Genomic DNA, 22,557 nt, shown 5'->3' on the forward strand with positions numbered 1-22,557 from the left:
TCTAAACCTTGCTGCCTGCCGCTCCGTACCTGTGTAACAATGTTGCAGATTTTTTGTTGCAATCTCCACCTTCCCATATAGAGAATGAACGCATCGGGGTGAGATTGACAGCTTCTCTGAGCCAGGCAAATTCATTTATTAGGATCATTATTATGGATATATGCAAATAAATGGCAATAAAAACAAAGTTAAAACAAACAAAAATGCACCTCGTTTGCTGTCATTTCAGCTGCTTGATGTGATCGTTTGTTAGTGTTAGTTGGCTAGCTAGCAGAGCAGAAGTACAAGGCGTTGCACTGCAACCGTTCTGCTTAGAACGGACGACCACCCTGCTTTGCTAACAACCATACCAATCGAATCCAATTTGGCTAGCAGCTTCAGAATCTCAGAACTAAAAACTGGCTTTTGGTGGAAGGATGAAATCAAATTAATTTACTCATAAAAATAAAGTTTTAATAAAAATATTGTAATGGAACAGCAGGGAGCAGGTCTCGAACCCTCGACCTTCTAGCCCAAGGTCCGGCGCGCTATCGACTATGCTGTAAAAGCATGCTCGCTCCGCGCTTATAAACCCAGGGTCGTTACAATATGTTGTTCATCTTTTTTATTTTGTTTGCAACCGTTTTATAAAAGCAAGAAGGCCCTCAAACCCGGGAATTATCATGAATAACACCCTCCTGAGGGCTGTTTCGCCGGCCCTTTGCTTCGCGTCGGGCCTAAGAACAGCCATTAGTCAGGAGTTATTCACACGATAATCCTGGGGTTCCCATTCCTTTTTACTTAAATACTCAACCACTTGTCTTTTCAAAAAAATAATATCTAATGTCTTGAAAGTAATTAAAATACCCTAAATAGTATTTGAACCCAGGTCTGGTTAAACTCACTCTATATACTGTATTAGGCAGAATTTATCCATTGATAATTCAAAATACAATTGATAGTGCCTTGGTAGCATCCTAGACAGAGAGCTCCTGCAAATGTGTACATATTGTTACAAAAAAATATGTTTTCATTGTTTTAGGACCTAAAATGGTTGTTTTTGATAACAATTAGTCTTTATTGCAAATTTCTGGTGTTTTGAGCCATGGATTTGCAGATTGACTGACAGGTGAACTATTTTTAGGTTGGGTAGGTATCTAGTTAGCTGGCTAATGTTTTTGTTTTTGAAAATGCATCTGGACACAGTACCAGCTTTTTTATTTCACCAGGCTGCCAGTTCCTGATCTTTTGAGAACATCATGTGAGGAGTCACTTGAAGAGTGTTAGGAATGGGAGATGGAGGAATACCGTGCCGAGCCAGAGGGCTCGAAGTGAGGACGACTGGCTACTATCCTGAACTTTGTGTGGTGAGCTTAGGCATCACCTAAGTGGGTGCTTCACAGAGTGGAAGAGTAGACCTGTGGCTATATGACTCAGGCTGGTTCCCAGACTTGCCCTCTACAAGATCATCAGCAGACTACATCACCATCATTACCATCCTGTGACCAGCTACCTCCGCTCAAGCGGAAAGTAGCCTAGTGGTTAGAGTGTTAGACTAGTAACCAAAAGATTGCAAGATCGAATGCCTGAGCCGACAAGGTAAAAATCTGTCGTTCTGCCTCTGAACAAGGCAGTTAACCCACTATTCCTAGGCTGCCATAGAAAATAAGAATATGTTCTTAACTGACTTGCCAAGTTAAATAGAGGAAGAAAAAAACTCCATGAACCAACCCTCTCCATCTGCAGAGGATGCAGAATTCAAAGACCTGGCCTCTATTGGTTGACCTGACCTGTCATGATATATTGCTTGTTTGTCTTCTATTATGAAAAGCACTATAGAAGTTTCATAAATTATTATTATTTGAATCACAATTAAATATAGCAATTTAGACCATAGAAATCTTCTTAGCCACCCTGTTCCATTGCCATGGCAATTATGAATCATAAAAATACACATGACCACATCACACAATCAATTAGGTAGAACGTTGGAATTAGAATGTTTGGTTGATAAGAGCCAGTGTTTATTTAAACCCATTGCCATGGTGATTCTAAATCATACAAAAACATTGCCTTTTGAATATGATGATATCTCAATTGAATGCAGCCTGTTTTCAATGTAGAATGCTTGGTTGGAACTCAGTTTCGGGGGAAACAAACCCAAGACTAGGTGTGCGACTTGTGCTCTGCTTTCTGAGATTATCCATTTGTCAACAATGGGTGTGTTCGTAAAGACGAGAGTGCTCTGAAATCAGAGTAGCCAGAGTGAATTTACGAATGCACCCAATAGCTGTCTACACGAAGCAAATTGACCAGTATGTACCTAGAAGGGAACAGGGACACCAGTACCATTTCCCTCTTTTTAAAGATATAATTTAACTGTACTGTATTGTATGAATAGTATTTTTGTTGTCTCTTGGTGTCTTTCCAATATATAACTCTTATTTTTATTTTTTTACTTTGAATGTAAAGTCCTTGTCTATAACTCTTCCGTACTTTGTCATGTATTTGTATGTTTTTATGTGGAAGAGTACCCAGGAAGAGTAGCGGCTGTATGTGCAGTAGCTAATGAATATGATAATAAACCAAACTAAACTGGAGGTCTCACCCCCACCTCAACCCCCCTGAGCCCACTCTCTCAGGGCTCTGCCAAAGGCAATGGAGGCACAATGGAGGCACTACTCACACAGTAAGTGTGACTTTATAATTCTCAGTTAGCTACATGTGAATTGTATTAATATAGCTAGCCAGCTAGATTCACATGTAAAAAACAAAAACAACATTTGTGTTGTTATGAAAGGCTACGCTAGCCATGAATTCTTTGTGGGTAAAGTTTGCTAGCTAGGTACCCGTTCTTTGTCAGTTAGCCTGCGGTCTACACACACTACAGTGGATATTCTAGACAATTAAACATGGCAAAATTAACACAGTATGTATTTATTAGCATATCAAGCTCAACTTTTTATAGTCAGGCAACATATGAGATGTGAGTGGGCAACTTTCCATTCTGAAGGAGTTCCTTTTCTCTCGCATCAGCTCAAAACCAGCCGGCATTGCATTCAACCAAAGAGTCTCCCGTTTCTATAAAGAATGGTACACCTCTGATTGTAAATCCACACTAAGCCAGATCGAGTCCATTTTAAAAGAATTAAGAATGGCTCTTCTCTCAACTGAGGAAGCTGGCTTGATGGGAGCCCACATCTCTCTCCATGAACTCAAAAGGGCACTGGATAACATAAATAAAGGCAAATCACCTGGTTGTAATGGTATTCCTCCTGAGGTCTATTTACAATTTTGGAACCAATTAGGTCCACTGTTACTTGAAATTATTAACACAGCCGTTCACAAAGGTACATTTGGAAGGGGTGTAAATACAGCACTAATTTCGCTTTTGTGAAAAAAAGGTAAGGACGCCACCCAGTGCTCTCACTATCGCCCCCTATCTTTGATAAACACAGATATAAAAATAAACATCTACAAAACGTACTTACCCAAATTGGTACATCCGGACCAAAACGGGTTTGTTAAAAAACGATTATCCAGAGATAACCTCCGTCTATTACATATCTTAAATGCTTCATCAGAAACCAAAGCTCCTTGACGCAGAAAAAACTAGGGAATATGGTGCCATTTGGGACACAGCCAGAGCCAACATGGCGGGTGGATGATGAAAGCAACTGGGACCAACTGACCTCCTGTTTGATACTAGTAACTCTATCATTAGATGTGAACCTGGCACCCTCGGACGCCATTGGTCAGTTCTGCTTTCAGACACAAACACTTCTACTGTATGTCTAGAGCCTCAAAGACAAAGGCTATTGGCTGAAAAAAATCACTAAGCCTGAACTTGTTCAGGGACATGTCCTCTTTCTTCCTGCAATGCAGTCAGAAAAAGTGCACTAAGATTATCCTGCTTTAGATTGAAAACATATGACAATGGGTTCACAGTAGAATGACAATGGTGACTACATACACATCCTCGCTGCAGAGGTTTGAATGAATTTACAGAATTGAAGATGACCTGGCCTCCACAATCACCCGGGAGGGCTTGATGAGATTTAGGGACCTGTGGTAGGCAAGAGTACAGGTTTCATAGCCCAACTAGAGGTTATGATCAGATAGCTTGTCAAAAACTGCTGTAAAACTAAGCAGTTCAGAATAGATCATCTAATTTTGACTCACTACATCAAATGAGCAGAAAAAGTACATACCAGAAAAATGTCACTTTGGCATACACGTAACGTAGAGAACCAGTTAAAAGTTTGGTAAAAGACCAAGTCCATATTATGGCAAGAACAGCTCGAATAAGCAAAGAGAAACGACAGCCCATCATTACTTTTAGACATGAAGGTCAGTCAACCCAGAAAATGTCAAGAAGTTTCTTCAAGCAAGCGCAGTCACAAAAACCATCAAACACTATGATGAAACTGTCTCTCATGAGGACCGTCACAGGAAAGGAAGACCCAGAGTTACCACTGCTGCAGAGGATACATTCATTAGAATAACTGTACCTCAGATTTCAGCCCAAATAAAAGCTTCACAGAGTTCAAGTAACAGACACATTTCAACATCAAGAGACTGCGTAATCAGGCCTCCATGGTCGAATTGCTGTAAAGAAATCACTACTAAAGGAAACCAATAATAAGAAGAGCTTGGGCCAAGAAACACAAGCAATGGACAATTAGACTGATGGAAATCTGTCCTTTGGTCTGATGAGTCCAAATGTGAGACTTTTGATTCCAACCCCCGTGTCTTTGTGAGATGTAGAGTAGGTTAACGGATGATCTCTGCATGTGTGGTTCTCACTGTGAAGCATGGAGGAGGAGGTGTAATAATGTGGGGGTTCTTTGCTGGTGACACTGTCAGTGATTTATTTAGAATTCAAGGCACACTTAACCAGCATGGATCCACAGCATTCTGCAGCGATACGCCATCCCATCTGGTTTGTGCTTAGTGGGTCTATCATTTGTTTTTCAACAGGACAATGACCCAAAACCCAACACACCTCCACACTGTGTAAGGGCTATTTGACCAAGAAGGAGAGTGATGGAGTGCTGCATCAGATGACCTGACCTCCACAATCACCCAACCTCAACCCAATTGATATGGTTTGGGATGAGTTGGACCACAGAGTGAAGGAAAAGCTGCCAACAAGTGCTCAGCATATGTGGGAACTCCTTCAAGACTGTTGGAAAAGCATTCCAGGTGAAGCTGGTTGAAAGAATGCCAAGAGTGTGCAAAGCTGTCATCAAGGCAAAGGGTGGCTACTTTGAAGGTTCTCAAATATAACATATAAATGAATTTGTTTAACACTTGTTTGGTTACCACATGATTCCATATGTGTTGATTCATGGTTTTGATTTCTTCACTATTATTCACTATGTGTCCAAACTTTTGAGTGGTACTGTACGTAATGCATCAATATTATGATTTAAACGATGGGCACATACAGTTGAAGTCAGAAGTTTACATAAATCTTTGTCAAATACATTTAAACTCAGTTCTTCACAATTACTGACATTTAATCCTAGTAAAAATTCCCTATCTTAGATCAGTTAGGATCACCACTTTATTTTAAGAATGTGAAATGTCAGAATGATAGTAGAGAGAATGATTTATTTCAGCTTTTATTTATTTCATCACAATCCCAGTGGGTCAGAAGTTTACATACACTCAATTAGTAGTATGTACAGTACATGTACAGTTGAAGTCGGAAGTTTACATACACCTTAGCCAAATACATTTAATATCAGTTTTTCACAATTCCTGACATTTAATCCTAGTAAAAATTCCCTGTTTTAGGTCAGCTAGGATCACCACTTTATTTTAAGAATGTGAAATGTCAGAATAACAGTAGAGATAATGATTTATTTCAGCTTTTATTTCTTTCATCACATTCCCAGTGGGTCAGAAGTTTACATACACCAAATTAGAATTTGGTAGCATTGCCTTTAAATTGTTTAACTTGGGTCAAATGTTTTGGGTAGCCTTCCACAAGCTTCCCACAAAAAGTTGGGTGAATTTTGGCCTATTCCTCCTGACAGAGCTGGTGTAACTGAGTCAGGTTTGTAGGCCTCCTTGCTCTCACACGCTTTTTCAGTTCTGCCCACAAATGTTCTATGGGATTGAGGTCAGGGCTTTGTGATGGCCACTCCAATACCTTGACTTTGTTCTCCTTAAGCCATTTTGTCAAAATTTTGGAAGTATCATTGTCCATTTGGAAGACCCATTTGCGACCAAGCTTTAACTTCCTGACTGATGTCTTGAGATGTTGCTTCATTATATCCACATAACTTTCCTTTCTAATGACGCAAACTATTTTGTGAAGTGCACCAGTCCCTCCTGCAGCAAATCACCCCCACAACATGATGCTGCCACCCCCGTGCTTCATGGTTGGGATTGTGTTCTTCCCTTTTTCCTCCTAACACAATGATGGTCATTATGGCCAAACAGTTCTATTTTTGTTTCATCAGACCAGAGGACATTTCTCCAAAAAGTATGATCTTTGTCCCCATGTGCAGCTTTTTTATGGCGTTTTGGAACAGTGGCATCTACCTTGCTGAGCGGCTTTTCAGGTTATGTCGATATAGGACTTGTTGTACTTGTCACGCCTTGGTCTTAGTATTTTGTGTTTTCTTTAATTATTTGTTCAGGCCAGGGTGTGACATGGGTTTATTGTGTTGTCGTATTGGGGTTTTTGTAGGCATTGTGATTGTGGCTGATTAGGGGTGTGTCTAGCATAGGCTTGGCTGCCTGAGGCGGTTCTCAATCAGAGTCAGGTGATTCTCGTTGTCTCTGATTGGGAACCATATTTAGGTAGCCTGGGTTTTACTGTGTATTTTGTGGGTGATTGTTCCTGTCTCTGTGTAGTGTTCACCAGATAGGCTGTAATTAGGTTTTCACGTTTCGTTTGTTGTTTTTTGTATTTATTTAGTTATTTCATGTATCGCTATTTTTTCATTAAAGAACATGAGTAACCACCACGCTGCATTTTGGTCCGACTCTCCTTCAACAGACGAACGCCGTTACAGAATCACCCACCACACCCGGACCAAGCGGCGTGGTAACAGGCAGCGACAGCAGGAGCAGCGAAAGGAGGAATGGACATGGGAAGACGTGTTGGATGGCAAAGGTTGTTACACTTGGGAGGAGATACTGGCCGGAAGAGATCGCCTCCCATGGGAACAGGTGGAGGCATTTAGGAGAGCAGAGGCAGCCGGAGATAAGAGCCGACGATACGAGGGAACACGGTTGGCAAGGAAGCCCGAAAAGCAGCCCCAAAAATGTATTGGGGGGGGGCTCAGGGAGAGAGTGGCAGAGTCAGGAGTCAGACCTGAGCCAACTCTCCCTGTTAATCGTGAGGAGCAGCGATCAAAGGACTTCTGGACTTGGGAAGAGATATTGGACGGAAAAGGACCATGGGCACAGCCTGGTGAATATCGACGCCCCAAAGAAGAACTGGAGGCGGCGAGAGCGGAGAGGCGCTGGTATGAAGAGGCAGCACGGCGTCATGAATGGAAGCCTGAGAGTCACCCCCAAAAATGTATTGGGGGGGGGCTCACAGGGAGTATGGCGATGCCAGGTAGGAGACCTGCGCAAACTCCCTGTGCTTACCGGGGGGCTAAAGAGACCGGGCAGGCACCATGTTATGCTAGTGAGCGCACGGTGTCTCCAGTGCGGGTGCATAGCCCGGTACAGTACATACCAGCTCTTCGTATTAGCCGGGCTAGAGTGGGCATCGAGCCAAGTAAAGTTGGGCAGGCTCGGTGCTCAAGAGCTCCAGTGCGCCTGCACGGTCCGGTCTATCCAGAGCCACCTCCACACTTTAGTCCTCCGGTAGCAGCTCCCCGCACCAGGCTTCCTGTGCGTGTCCTCGATCCAGTACCACCAGTTCCAGCACCACGCACCAGGCCTTCAGTGCGCCTCGCCTGTTCAGCACAGCCAGAGCCTTCCTTCCCTCTAGCGCTGCCGGAGCCTCCCGCCTGTTCAGCACAGCCAGAGCCATCCTTCTCTCTAGCGCTGTCGGAGCCTCCCGCCTGTTCAGCGCAGCCAGCGTTTTTCTCCTCTCCTGCGCTGTCGGAGTCTCCCGCCTGTTCAGCGCTTCCAGAGCCTTCCTCCTCTACAGCGCTGCCGGAGCCTCCTGCCTGTTCAACACAGCCAGAGCTGCCAGTCTGCATAGAGCAGCCTGAGATGTCAGTCTGCATAGAGCAGCCTGAGATGTCAGTCTGCATGGAGCAGCCTGAGCTGTCAATCTGCATAGAGCTGCCATACTGCATGGAGCAGCCTGAGATGTCAGTCTGCATGGAGCAGCCTGAGAAGTCAGTCTGCATGGAGCAGCCAGAGCTGTCAGCCTGCATGGAGCAGCCAGAGCTGTCAGCCTGCATGGAGCAGCCAGAGCTGTCAGCCTGCATGGAGCAGCCTGAGCTGTCAGTTTGCATGGAGCAGCCTGAGCTGTCAGTTTGCATGGAGCAGCCTGAGCTGTCAGTTTGCATGGAGCAGCCTGAGCTGCCAGTTTGCATGGAGCAGCCAGAGCTGTCAGTCTGCACAAAGCTACCAGTCTGCATGGAGCAGCCAAAGCTGTCAGTCTGCATGGAGCAGCCAGAGCTGCCAGTCTGCATGGAGAAGCCAGAGCTGTCAATCTACATGGAGCAGCCAGAGCTGTCAGTCTGCATGGAGCAGCCAGAGCAGCTAGATCCGCCAGTCAGCCATGATCTTCCAGATCTGCCAGTCAACCAGACTCTTCCAGATCTGCCAGTCAACCAGACTCTTCCAGATCTGCCAGTCAACCAGACTCTTCCAGATCCACCAGCCAGCCAGGATCTGCCGGGGCCAACTACCTGCCTGAGCTTCATCTCAGTACTGGGCTTCCTCTCAGTACTGGGCTTCTTCTCAGTACTGGGCTTCCCCTCAGTACCGGGCTTCCCCTCAGTACCGGGCTTCCCCTCAGTACCGGGCTTCCCCTCAGTCCCGGGCTGCCCCTCAGTCCCGGGCTGCCCCTCAGTCCCGAGCTGCCCCTCAGTCCCGAGCTGCCCCTCAGTCCCGAGCTGCCCCTCAGTCCCGAGCTTCCCCTCAGTCCCGAGCTTCCCCTCAGTCCCGAGCTTCCCCTCAGTCCCGAGCTGCCTCAGTCACGAGCTGCCCCTCAGTCCAGTGGGGTTCTGGGTGAGGACTACGAGGTCATGGTCGGCGGCGAGGGTGGACTATCCCAGGATGCAAGGGGGAGGAACTAAGACATTTATGAAGTGGGGTCCACGTCCCGAGCCGGAGCCGCCACCATGGACAGACGCCCACCCGGACCCTCCCTATGGTTTTGAGGTGCGTCCGGGAGTCCGCACCTTGGGGGGGGGGTTCTGTCACGCCTTGGTCTTAGTATTTTGTGTTTTCTTTAATTATTTGTTCAGGCCAGGGTGTGACATGGGTTTATTGTGTTGTCGTATTGGGGTTTTTGTAGGCATTGGGATTGTGGCTGATTAGGGGTGTGTCTAGCATAGGCTTGGCTGCCTGAGGCGGTTCTCAATCAGAGTCAGGTGACTCTCGTTGTCTCTGATTGGGAACCATATTTAGGTAGCCTGGGTTTTACTGTGTATTTTGTGGGTGATTGTTCCTGTCTCTGTGTAGTGTTCACCAGATAGGCTGTAATTAGGTTTTCACGTTTCGTTTGTTGTTTTTTGTATTTATTTAGTTATTTCAAGTATCGCTATTTTTTCATTAAAGAACATGAGTAACCACCACGCTGCATTTTGGTCCGACTCTCCTTCAACAGACGCACGCCGTTACAGTACTGTGAATATAGATACTTTTATACCTGTTTCCTCCAGCATCTCCACAAGGTCCTTTGCTGTTGTTCTGGGATTGATTTGCACTTTTCACACCAAAGTACGTTTATCTCTAGGAGACAGAACACGTCTCCTTCCTGAGCGGTATTACGGCTGCATGGTCTCATGGTGTTTATGTTTGCCTACTATTGTTTGTACAGATGAACGTGGTACCTTCATTCAATTGGAAATTGCTCCCAATGATGAACCAGACTTGATTTTCCCATGATATCAAGCAGAGGCACTGAGTTTGAAGGTAGGCCTTGAAATACATCCACAGTACACCTCCAATTGACTCAAATGATGTCAATTAGCCTATCAGAAGCTTCTAAAGCCATGACATCATTTTCTGGAATTTTCCAAGCTGTTTAAAGGCAGTCAACTTAATGTATGTAAACGTCTGACCCACTGGAATTGTGATATAGTGAATTATAAGTGAAATAATCTGTCTGTAAACAATTGTTGGAAAAATTACTTGTGTCATGCACAAAGTAGCTGTCCTAACCGACTTGCCAAAACTATAGTTTGTTAACAAGAAATTTGTGGAGTGGTTGAAAAACGAGTTTTAATGACTCTAACCTAAGTGTATGTAAACTTCCGACTTCAGCTGTAGGTGTAAAGGGCATTTTCCTCGTTGACTTACCATTCTGTTAGGGAAGGTGCTGAAGTCCTTTACCATGATCTGTCTGAGCATGTCAGGGTCAGCTACCACCACGGGCCTCCGGCCTAGATAGTATCTGGAGAGACAACACAGGACAGGTTGACATGCCAGACACATTTCATTTGTTTGCACGCATACACACACACAAAGGCATACACACAGGAGCATTCACACAGCAACACACCCACGCACACACACAAACAGACACACATGCGCACATACACCACACACATACACCACACACACACACAAACGGATTTGGGGATAGCATGAATAAATAACAGGACGCCAATCAAAAGTGGTGGTCATCACAGAGGAAGTGAGGCCTGGGGAGAAATATACTCAAAACCACACCCACACACCTTAGACTTGGACTTGGTGAGGAGGCTAATACTGAAGTAGAGTCTTACAACTGAAGAACAACAAGCCATGGGCTTGATAAACCACAGGATTTAAAGGAGCAAAGTCATGGCTTTGTTTGTTTCCTACAGCACCACTCGTTATTGTTCTAGGCTAGTCCTCTCTGTCAGGATTGCCTCAGTTCACTGCAATGATAGCCAGGAAACGCTGACTAACTGCTCAGTCCTATCTCACCATGTTATAGGACATAGGCTATAGGAGATTCATCACAAGGCTGAGTGGAGGGCTAATGCCCGGTGCTATAAAGCCAAGGTTAAAAGGTAAGGAGAAAGTCCTCTCTCACAGGAACTCCATCTTGTTAAGTGCCTTTTTAATGAAAGTACATTTCAAATGCAATTTTTTTTGAAGATAATTAGACCTGCAGATTGATAATTGGATATTAAATCTTCCAGGCAAATAAGAGATACAATACATCTAGGAATATTGGAGGTTTTAAAAGCTCCTCATTTATTGGAGAGTCTAAGGTTTCCAATCATCAGTGGAATACAGTGCTGGGTAAAGGTAGCTAGTATAAATATGATATTCAGCCCTGAGCGAGGGGCTGTATGGGGAGCCACAGTGGAGCACTGAGACTGTCTGTCACTATGAATTAAGAGTACCGTGCTCATCCCTGGCTCCCCTAAGTTACTCACACGCACACATGCACGCGCACACACACCCACCCCTCATCGGGGCTCATCAAAAAGCAGACAGCTATTCCTGCTGCTCCTATGGCAGTGTCTCATTCCTACAGTGACACACTAATCCAGCTCAGCCTGTGGCCAATCTCTATTCCTGTTATAGTTGTTATAATACCTACAGAAAAACATGTTGCCTCTGATAGATGCAGGGTGTCTATAGTCATTCAGACGACTACAACCGCTGTGAATAGTTACATTAACGAAACAATTCCTCTCAAAACTACATATAGTGGGCTTTCAACAGATTCACAAACAACTCCTGGACCCATAAAACAAAAGGTCTCAGAGTAGTGCTGATCCAGGAGTGCTGATCCAGGATCAGTGTTGCCTTTTCGATCATAATGAATAAGATTATATGGACAGAGGGGGGGGGGCTGATCCTATATCATCACTCCTACTCAGAGACATTATTTGAACATAGGCCATGAACTCTGGATGACATGACAGGAGGGTAGGCTACAGAAGATGTTGCTCTTGTCTTGTCCCCAGTTGCAAAGCTAATGTTACTCCACATGTAGCAAGGTTGAAATAGTACGGGGTAATGGTCCAGCAGTAGAGGGAGGACTCTGACTCTCCTTTTAAAGGAAGGTTATTTAACAATCCATGTGTCTGTTTATGACTGCACCAGGCTGTGACACTGGACGGGTAATGGTTCAGTTATCTGGCCCGGAAGTGAGTTCCATTCCATAGCCTGCATGCTATGCAGGCTCCTCTGTGTGTTGGTGTGTTTCATGACCCATCGGTGGCTATAGTCGCAACACCGTAACTATACAAATGTATGAATGCATTTAATTCCGTTTGTGTGTTTGCAAAGTTACGGTGTAAGTTTCACCTGCCATTGTATGGTCCTGCTGTATTTTAGTTTCCAAAATACAAATCACAAATATTTCTGCCTGAGCATATTCACGGTGAATTTTGTTAGCAGAGAAACAAGGTTTTTAGTGTATTCTTTTCTTCTTCTATTGTCCATTAGATGTATTTATATTATCTGTATTTATGTTATAGAGTTGAAGTCAGAAGTTTACATACACTTAGGTTGGAGTCAATAAAACTTGTTTTTCAACCACTCCACACATTTCTTGTTAAAAAAAACTATCATTTTGGCAAGTTGGTTAGGACATCTACTTTGTGCATGACACAAGTCATTTTTCTAACAATTGTTTACAGACAGGTTATTTCACTTATAATTCACTATATCACTGTATCCAGTGGGTCAGAGGTTTCCATACACTGAGTTGACTGTGCCTTGAAACAGCTTGGAAAATTCCAGAAAATTATGTTATGGCTTTAGGTGCTTCTGATAGGCTAATTGACATCATTTGAGTCAATTCGAGGTGTACCTGTGAATGTATTTCAAGGCTTACCTTCAAACTCAGTGCCTCTTTGCTTGATATCATGGAAAAATCAAAAGAAATCAGCCAATACCTCAGAAAAACAATTGTAGACCTCTACAAGTCTGGTTCATCCTTAGGAGCAATTTCCAAACGCCTGAAGGTACCACGTTCATCTGTACAAACAATAGTATGCAAGTATAAACACCATGGGACTACGCAGCCGTCATACCACTCAGGAAGGAGACGCATTCTGTCTCCTAGAGATGAACGTACTTTGGTGCGAAAAGTGCAAATCAATCCCAGAACAACAGCAAAGGACCTTGTGAAGATGCCGGAGGAAACAGGTACAAAGTATCTATATCCACAGTACAATGAGTCCTATATCGACAGGAAAGGCCACTAAGCAAGGAAGAAGCCACTGCTCCAAAACCACCATAAAAAAGCCAGACTATGGTTTTCAACTGCACATGGGGACAAAGATCGTACTTTTTGGAGAAATTTCCTCTGGTCTGATGAAACCGTGAAGCACGGGGGTGGCAGCATCATGTTTTGGGGGTGCTTTGCTATAGGAGGGACTGGTGAACTTCACAAAATAGATGGCACATGAGGATGGGAAATTATGTGGATATATTGAAGCAACATCTCAAGACATCAGTCAGGAAGTTAAATCTTGGTCGCAAATGGGTCTTCCAAATGGACAATGACCCCAAGCATTCTTCCAAAGTTGTGGCAAAATGGCTTAAGGACAACAAAGTCAAGGCATTGGAGTGGTATTGGAGTGGTCAACTGAAAAAGTGTGTGTGAGCAAGGAGGCCTGCAAACCTGACTCAGTTACACCAGCTCTGTCAGGAGCAGTGGGCCAAAATTCACCCAACTTATTGTGGGAAGCTTGTGGAAGGCTACCCACAATGTTTGACCCAAATTAAACCATTTAAAGGCAATGCTACCAAATACTAATTGAGTGTATGTAAACTTCTGACCCACTGGGAATGTGATGAAAGAAATAAAAGCTGAAATAAATAATTCTCTCTACAATTATTCTGACATTTCACATTCTTAAAATAAAGTGAAAAACTGAGTTGAAATGTTTTTGGCTAAGGTGAATGTAAACTTCCGACTTCAACTGCATGTCTCATATGAAAAATAAAGACACTTTGAAAGACTTAGTTCTAGCACTGAGTGCTTTCAACTTTGATAAGTTGATAGGGGAGCGCTCTGAGACGACGGGTTCAATCAATGTGCCATGAGCCTCTTTCTTCTGGAGAAACGACGTATCGAGCTAGTGTACTACTCCTGCTGAAGGCTGTAGTAATGTCTTTTGGCATATATCCGTGCATTCTGGCTTAAGTTTGCTTTTCCTGTCATGGCACGAAATCCAGCCATAGTGAAACCAATTATCCCCGCTCTACTCCTCCAACCTTTTACATACAGAGAGAAAGAGAGGAGCCTTCTCCCTTTGATGTGCTCTTAAGGGAAAAAATCTGCCTTCCATAAGCAGGCCTGTATAATCAACGCAGAGCTAATCTATCTGCACATCTAAGTGTGTGGCACTGGCATAAGTTTTCCAATAAGCTTCTTTTTTAATCTTATAGTGTTGCTTTTCACTAGCCTGGTCCCAGATCAGTTTGTGCTTGTCTTGCCAATTCTTACGGTCATCATTGTTTGGCAAGACAAGCACAAACAGATCTGGGACCAGCCTAGCTTTTCACAAGCTTCACTGATACTTCTAACACGTCTAACGGAGGACAGGTTAGAGCACTGGACAAGTCAATAAGAGTGTCCTGTATGACTTGGGTTTGGTGTATGACTTGGCTATGATGTCAATGCAGAGAAGTGTCAATCACTTACCCACATTACTCTCCCATACTTGTGAATCAGGTCCAGGTGAACACCGAAAAAGCCCTGAAAAGAAAGATTAGAAAGGAACCAACTGAGATTCTATATAATTGATCATTTTATATGAGAGGCTTTGGTGACATCTTATCCATTCTCTCTGCTATAATGAAATGATGTGATTCTCTGTGGGTAGCTGATTGACATCTGCTAAATAAGCACTGTCCGTTGTCTTAGCTACTGGTGTAAACTTCAAAGAAACACCCTAGCAGCACACGACGACAGCTGCATTGATTTGTCTGACACGCCTTAACAACCACAGACTCCTTCACATTACTGTGTCAGATGCTAACATTGACACATGACTGACATCTTAATAAATTGCTAAAACTTTACCCTGAACTATGATCCCTGACCAACAGGATACTGGAAATGCAAAGTGTGTGTGTGTGTGTGTGTGTGTGTGTGTGTGTGTGTGTGTGTGTGTGTGTGAGAGAGAGGGTATGTGAGTATGGTTCCTTAAAAACACACGCTTTTTGAACTGCGTGCTTCTCCATACAAACGAGTCGTTTTATCTGAAAAACTGCTTTTCATCTTCTTCCAGTTGACTTGTTCGCAATCTTCTACAGAACAACAGGCTTGACAGACTGACAGAAAGAAGGAGAAGTGACGGTTTCAGTTCTGCTGTGCATCGCTCTTCACTATTGATCTGCTCAAACAGTTCCTGTCTCAAGGCCTGTGTGTGTGTGTGCTTGTGTGTGTTTTGGGTTTTACTATCCTTGTGGGGACATTTCGCCAGTCCTCACAGGGAAAAACATTTAGGTGTTAGGGTTAGAGGTCTGGGTTTAAGGTTAAGGGTTAGGTTTAGGGGGTTAGGGAAAATAGGATTTTGAATGGGAATCAATTGTTTGGTTTCCACAAGGACAGTAAAACAAACAGGTGTGTGTGTGTGTGTGTGTGTGTGTGTGCGTGCGTGCGTGCGTGTGAGAGAGCGCTTAACTCATCACAGCTCTATAATACAAAACATCAGCCACTATGATTTTAGACTCAGAGCATTCAGTTCCTTTCACATCGATCTGGGGAATGAATCCATGGTAGGCCTACTGCAACGTAGCTGAGCACACTTAATTCAACCACACTTAATAATTGTACCCTTTTAGATCATAATGAATGTGATTGTGTAGACAGAGGGAACCTGATCCTAGATCAGCACTCTAATACACTTTCTGAATATGAGCCCGGTACAGATGCTTGTTTGTCCCACTGTAGGAGCCCTCTCTTATCTCTTATGAATTAAAATGACACAACCAGTCGGATGTTGAACTGTTGGAAAACGTGTTGTGGGGATGCTTTGTTAAAATCGGCACCAGAACTAAGGGAGAGAGAGAAGGCAAACACGTAATATTATTTTTTCTCAGTATGTGGTCTCGGCATCATTTGCATATTTGAATAAAACAGACTGCCAGTATTGCACTAAAAGCATACAGGAGAAGAGCTGCAATTTTAAGTGACGTTTTCTCAAAGAATCCAAAACACAGAACACTTGTCTACTTCAGCATGTTCATCCCTATAAGAGAGTAACCTGTAAGAGGTTCCCTGCAGTCATGCATTTGTATTCACATGCGGACCAATGGTTTGACCCTGGCGTGTGTGTGTGTACTATGGGTTTTGTTAAGCCTTTGTCTACTGCAGTGTGTATACTTACTGCCTCCCTGTCTGTGCACTAGATGCACCTTACTCTTGGCACATGTCGCATGTGCTGCAGCCTCCTGTCTTCTGAGGGGATAATGTTTTGTGTTGTTGTGATGGCTAGCCTGGCTGTGAAGTAGTCCCTGTGTGACAGACAGTGGAGCCGTTAGCCAGGGATTGATGGGCCTGATGAAATATACAATAGGACCCAACACACGCCCCACACACACACACACACACACACACACACACACACACACACACACCCGCACGCGCACACACACACACACACACACACACACACACACACACACACACACATCTAATAACCCAGGCAGGCCTGCTATCCTCTCCTCTTATCACACAGTGAACTCAGCAGAATGGATCAGAGCGGACCTCTGTGTCCCGCATCATCTCTCATCAACACACTACGCCTGACGAGTAACAATCTCACCGTGGAGAAAGTTAAGCTTTTGGAGACAGGGATATGGTGTCAGATGGACTACTAAATAAATGGTACTATCTGCAAGTACACACAGAGTTTTGCTTAAGGAGAAACATAAGAAATAGTGCAATCAAAAATAACCTTTTTGAGGAATAGCAACTTTGCTTAACTTAATTCTTAAGTCTATCATTAAGGAAAAAATGGCAGTTAAGAAGAAATGTCTTCTTAAGAAGGTTTTGTGAATCTGGGCCCAGGAGTGTTACATAAACAGTAGAACCAAGCTCAACCTCTTTCACGGGAGTTTTACCCACATTCAAGAGACTACGATTATGAATTGGTAATATCTTAGACAGAGTCCTGATGCTCTGCAGTCTGACTAGTGCATGTTGAGTGTATTGCTCATGACGACTCCATTGTCCTGCCACTAGATGTCAGTGCAGAGCAGAGACAGGGCTGGTGGAGGGCTGGTGAACGCTCCTCAGGGCTTTTTATAAAGCTTGTCTACAGAAAGGGTTTGCTTGCGTGACCTTCTCATAGATGGCATAAGAATTGAACCGTGAACAATGTACCCATGTGCCGTGCATGTCTGCAGGAGTCAGGGGTAGCACTGGACACCAGTCAAAAATGATTAGGATACATTTCCCTCAGTATTCAGTGGATCAGGGTGAGGGAATGTAAAAAATAAAGAGCAAAAATAAAGGAAAGAACATGTCCTACATTCATGAACCAAGAACACACACGCTAAAACAGCCTTTCTGTCTCAACTCTTTCTCCGTCTTTCTGCGAGGCAGTAGAATCAGAGAAGAACCAGAGTTGAATAGCCTGATCCCCCCTTCACCCATCCCTTTGGAGGCGAACCACAGCCCGAGAACAATGGGGGGGGGGTCTCAAAGAGGATTGCATCTCCACATAGAAGAAAAAGCTGTGGTGGGCATTCATTCAGTCTTCATGTTTACGAAGAAAACCCCTACATATGATCATGTGAAAGACAGACCGAGAGAGGGCTCCTCAATCCTCCTCAACCCTTCTGGCTGAACTGAATAGTGGTCCGTTGGCTCACAAAGGGGAACCTGTCTCGTTAAGATGCTTATAGAAAGCACTGGGCTCGTTGATATGCAAGGCGAGAGTGGCCCACAGTTTTTCTGCTTTAGAGTTAATTAAGTACCAGGCAGACACCGTTTGGCAGAGTGCCCCGGCTGGTCTACCCCCCTCTCCCCTCCGGAGCCCTGGGGTGGCTACCGCCCTGGCATTCCTGCAGTCTGGGCCCCCATGGAGGGGTGATGGGTACAGAGCATTGGAGTGCGCCCGACAGAGTGCCCCTTCATGGTGCTGCCCACTGCACCAGTCCAAACTGTCTCCATTCATCCATCTCTCTCTTTCCCTGTTTCTTTACCCCTCTCTTTTCCTCTCCTTCTCCACAGTCCCTCCCTCTCCATCTCTCTCTCCCCCAGTCTTTTTATCACTGCAGAGACCGTCGCATAGCAATGCCGGACACACAGTGCTGCTTAATGTTCTAACCACAATGCCGAGCAGAGCCGGAGAGGTGCCGGTCACCAACAGAGGCATACTTCATCAAGTCCAGGATAGTGTGTGTGTGTGTGTGTCAAGCATGCGCAGGACAGACTCCCCCACAGCTCCTGCCACAGACAACTCTTAATTGAGGATTCATCACTGACGGAACCAATCAATAGTTTGCGGTCTTGACTCGACAACGCAACACATAACATTCGGAAGTTTGTCCTATCCGAATTCCTCTTATGACTGCTGCAGAATGAAACACAGCAGCAAGGCGTTGGGTTCCATCTGAAACGGTACCCTATTCCCTATATAGTGCACTACTTATGACCATGGCTCTTGTAGGGAATTGGGTGCCATTTTGGACGGATCTTTGGTCTAGGGAGAGATAGACATTCCTCTCTCTATCTATTCACCATGCCCAATAATTACTCTGCCCCACTTTGTAGTTCCATTCAGAGAGTCTGCACCGCAGTGTCCTCTGCTTTAGCCTGACCTTGGGAGTCATGGAGAGATGTTGGCCAGGGAAGAGGCTGGACCATGCCATTAAATCTGTGGGGGTTTAGCTCTCGGAGCTCTCAATCTCTTGTAAGCTAGGCCCGGTAATACCAGCTCTCTTTCGCTGGCTAATGTACTGTTTGGCTGTGTTGTGTGAAGGGGCCAGAGAGGTTGAGGGGATGCCATCTTTACAGGGGGGAACATGGGGGTTGGTGGTGGGTGAACCTCTATATCTGTGGCTTGGGTATCAGAAAGGGTCAACCAGTCAGCCAGCACGCCAGTCAGCCAGATAGAGATAGAGCTCAACCAGAGCGCTAGGGAGCAGTCAGCCTGCGTGTCACCCTGTCAGCCAGTGAGCCAGTCAGGGACTGAGCTCAACCAGAGGAGTGTGGGGGTGGGGAGCAGTCACAGTGTGTGTCAGCTAGTGATGGGGGGGAAATAAATACAGTAACATATCGCTATACGTATCATTTATCGCTATACATATCATTTACCGCTATACATATCATTTACCGCTATACATATCATTTACCGCTATACATATCATTTACCGCTATACATATCATTTACCGCTATACATATCATTTACTGCTATACATATCATTTATCGCTATTTGACTCCAGGTATGTGTCGAGGTTCAGATCTGGGGAAGGGTACCAAAATTGTCTGCAGCATTGAACTCGTTTTCTCATGCTCTCTCTTGTCTCAGACACATAGTGAGCAATATGTTTGGAACATGAAATCGCAATAAAATCACGTTATCGAACCGCGATACATATAGAATCATGAGAATCACAATACATATCGTATCGGCACCTAAGTATCGTGATAATATGTGTTGTGATGTCCCTGGCAATTACCAGCCCTGATGTCAGCCCGTCTGCCTAGACCATCTCAGACCTCCTTCCGTACTCTGGGTTTTACTTTGTTACATTTTTAATTTAACCTTTATTTAACTAGGCAAGTTAGTTAAAAACAAGTTCATATTTACAATGACGGCCTACCCCGGATGATGCTGGGCCAATTGTATGCCGCCCTACTGGGCTCCTGATCACGGTCGGTTGTTAACAGCCCGGGATCGAACCCGGGTCTGCAGTGACGCCTCTAGCACTGCTGCGCCACTCAGGATTCCACTAAAATGGGTGACAGGTCTGCCACCACTGGAGCTTCTTCTAGGCACTGACTGTGTGGTGGTCACTGGCAGCGGCATGTTGAAAACCGACTAAATTGGCACGTCATGTGTGCTGGGTGTGTTGGATACAGGGACGCCGTGCTAGTAAAACACACACGTGCATGCGCGCAAATGCAATCCACATACCGTATGATCATGCACTTACACACACAAAAACACACACACACACACACATACAAAGACACACACTTTCTCGTTGTTGTGTTTGGCTGTGAGTGTGGCTTTCAGAAGTGGGTCAGATGATTGTATACGAGAGCACCACTCCAGAGAGGGCTCCTTGTGTCTGCAGAGTCTCAGCACTCACACACACACACTATGGCAGCAGCAGCAGCAGCAGCAGCATCTCCCCTGCTTCACCTGGAGAGACCGCCCAGCCCCAGACAGACAGTGAAATTATGCAAGGCACTGAAGGCAGAGCTTCATGCATACTTAACCACCTCAGCCCTTAGCCTGCCAGGCTGCCACTGCAGTTCAGCTGAGAGGGACACTCTAAGAGCACTGGCTATTGTGTAAGAGGCTTCGGAGCACTAGGTTCTCCTTAGATCACGCTTTTAAAAGCATATCACTGTATCTCTCAGATATATTCATCGAAGAGAGACCATGCAACAGTCAGTGCCTATTTGAGACAGCAGCAGAGCACTCATTCCCAATCCTACGTCAATGATGGCAGAATAAGACAAACAGGCAAAGTAGGAAGAAGAGGGATAAGAGAGAGAGCAAGAGGAAGCCAGAGAGAGAAAGTCATAGCGGCCCTAGAAAAAGCCCAGTGAGCTAGTTACAGTGAGTGACAGGCGAGCCAGCCCACTCTGCCTGTCTACCCCGCTAAGGATTATTGACCTCTGAATCTCATCAAGATCTGTCCTGCGGAGAAACATCCTGAAGCCACCACACCATAGGCAATAATCACACATAGCATTTAAAGGAATTGTCTTATATGAATGGATGTCAAACGGAATGTCAAGCACAAGTGTAACATGCTGACTCACCGCAACGCGAGCGCTGCAAAATAAATGTACACATGCATGTTATTCAATCCCACACTGCTCGTGCGCCTCAGCGAGTGTCTGCATGGCCAGGCGCTAAAATAGAAATAGGTTCTATTTGTGATGCTCAACTCGCTGAAAGTCTGGCCTTCCCATCTCCTCATTGGTTTTTAGGAGCATATACCCACATGGGTGATTGAAAGAATAATTGACGTCCACACTCCAGTTGGTTGTAGTAATGCATCGTAAAGTTAGTTCCCAACCGCCATATAAAGTCCAAAGAAGAAAAAAAGAAGCCTGAGGAAAGAGGAGAGATGACGAGAAAGGAATTCGGTTTACCCTTTCATCTGTGGATTAATTGTGGGAGTAGGGGACCTTGTGCATTTCAGGTAAAATAACAACCCACTGTTTATATACCAGGACAAATTAGCTAGCAACACCAAGCAGGCTAGATAAATTGCCATGAATGTTTAATGCTTTTCGACCTGTCCCCAAATCAATATAATTGGTTCAGAGTTTGTTTTGATATTTCAACCTGCGTGTCCTGATCGTGTCTGGTGTGGGGGTACAAAATCAACATGCGCGCAATGGCGCACACAGGCACACACATGCGCAACTATTGTTGTTATCAATAGTTAGGGATAGTATTTCCTGTGTGAGTAAATTTAAGGAATGACACCCACGACTTCAGATTGTATGTAAATGTCGGTAAATCATATACATTTCTGGAAAGTACTGTTATTCCCCTTTAATCTCTAGTGTCTTTGTTGCAGGGTAGGATGGGTAGAACCGTGAGTGGATCAAAATATCCCCATATTAAATCAGTGATATTTAACCCTCCCTCCCACTCACTTTTTATTTTTTTTTATTTTAAATTTTACATTATATATTCACCATAAAAGTAATGCAATTAACAATAAGGGTAATGTATTTGGGAATCACATGGTATTAAAAGTCTTTAATTAACTTGTTAGTCATTTATAATGAACAAATCTAATGAAGTGCAGCTAGATGTTGGAAGCCTGATTTCTCTCACCTTCAGGGGTGGTGTGTCCGTGCGGGTGTCTGCGTGGGAGTGTGTGTTTGTGAGTGTGTGTGTGTGTGTGTTTGTGAGTGTGCGTGTGTGTGTTTGTGAGTGTGTGTGTGTGTTTGCGAGTGTGCGTGTGTGCGTGTGTGTGTTTGTGAGTGTGCGTGTGTGTGTGTTTGTGAGTGTGTGTGTTTGTGAGTGTGCGTGTGTGTGTGTGTTTGTGAGTGTGTGTGTGTGTGTGTGTTTGTGAGCGTGCGTGTGTGTGTGCGTGTGTGTGTGTGTGTGTGTGTGTGTGTGTGTGTGTGTGTGTGTGTGTGTGTGTGTGTGTGCGTGTGTGTGTGTGTGTGTGTACCCCCAAAAAGGACAGGCAATACCCAACCATTGCCTCGGTCAAAGGTAAGCAAAACTTTGCACTGAACTCTGTATTAAACATTTAAATATCACAATAGTAAGAAGGTAAAATATGCATAAATGAAGTTGTTTCTTTG

General features: G+C 44.5%; 1 protein-coding gene across 3 annotated transcripts in view; it reads right to left on the reverse strand.

The window, feature by feature from the left end:
* Positions 1–22,557, reverse strand: part of LOC112252557 (thromboxane-A synthase) — a 106,970-nt gene that overhangs the window by 58,064 nt on the left and 26,349 nt on the right. For 2 of the 3 annotated variants that reach the window (XM_042323260.1, XM_042323258.1), the window contains exons 4-5: positions 14,735–16,551; positions 10,435–10,528 (exon numbers count right to left, since the gene is read on the reverse strand). The gene's annotated coding sequence lies outside the window, so the exon portion shown is untranslated. The remainder of the gene's footprint in view (positions 1–10,434; positions 10,529–14,734; positions 16,552–22,557) is intronic. The other variant, XM_042323259.1, reaches the window with a different exon arrangement.

Source organism: Oncorhynchus tshawytscha, linkage group LG06 (assembly GCF_018296145.1).
Source record: "Oncorhynchus tshawytscha isolate Ot180627B linkage group LG06, Otsh_v2.0, whole genome shotgun sequence".
NCBI lineage: Eukaryota > Metazoa > Chordata > Actinopteri > Salmoniformes > Salmonidae > Oncorhynchus > Oncorhynchus tshawytscha.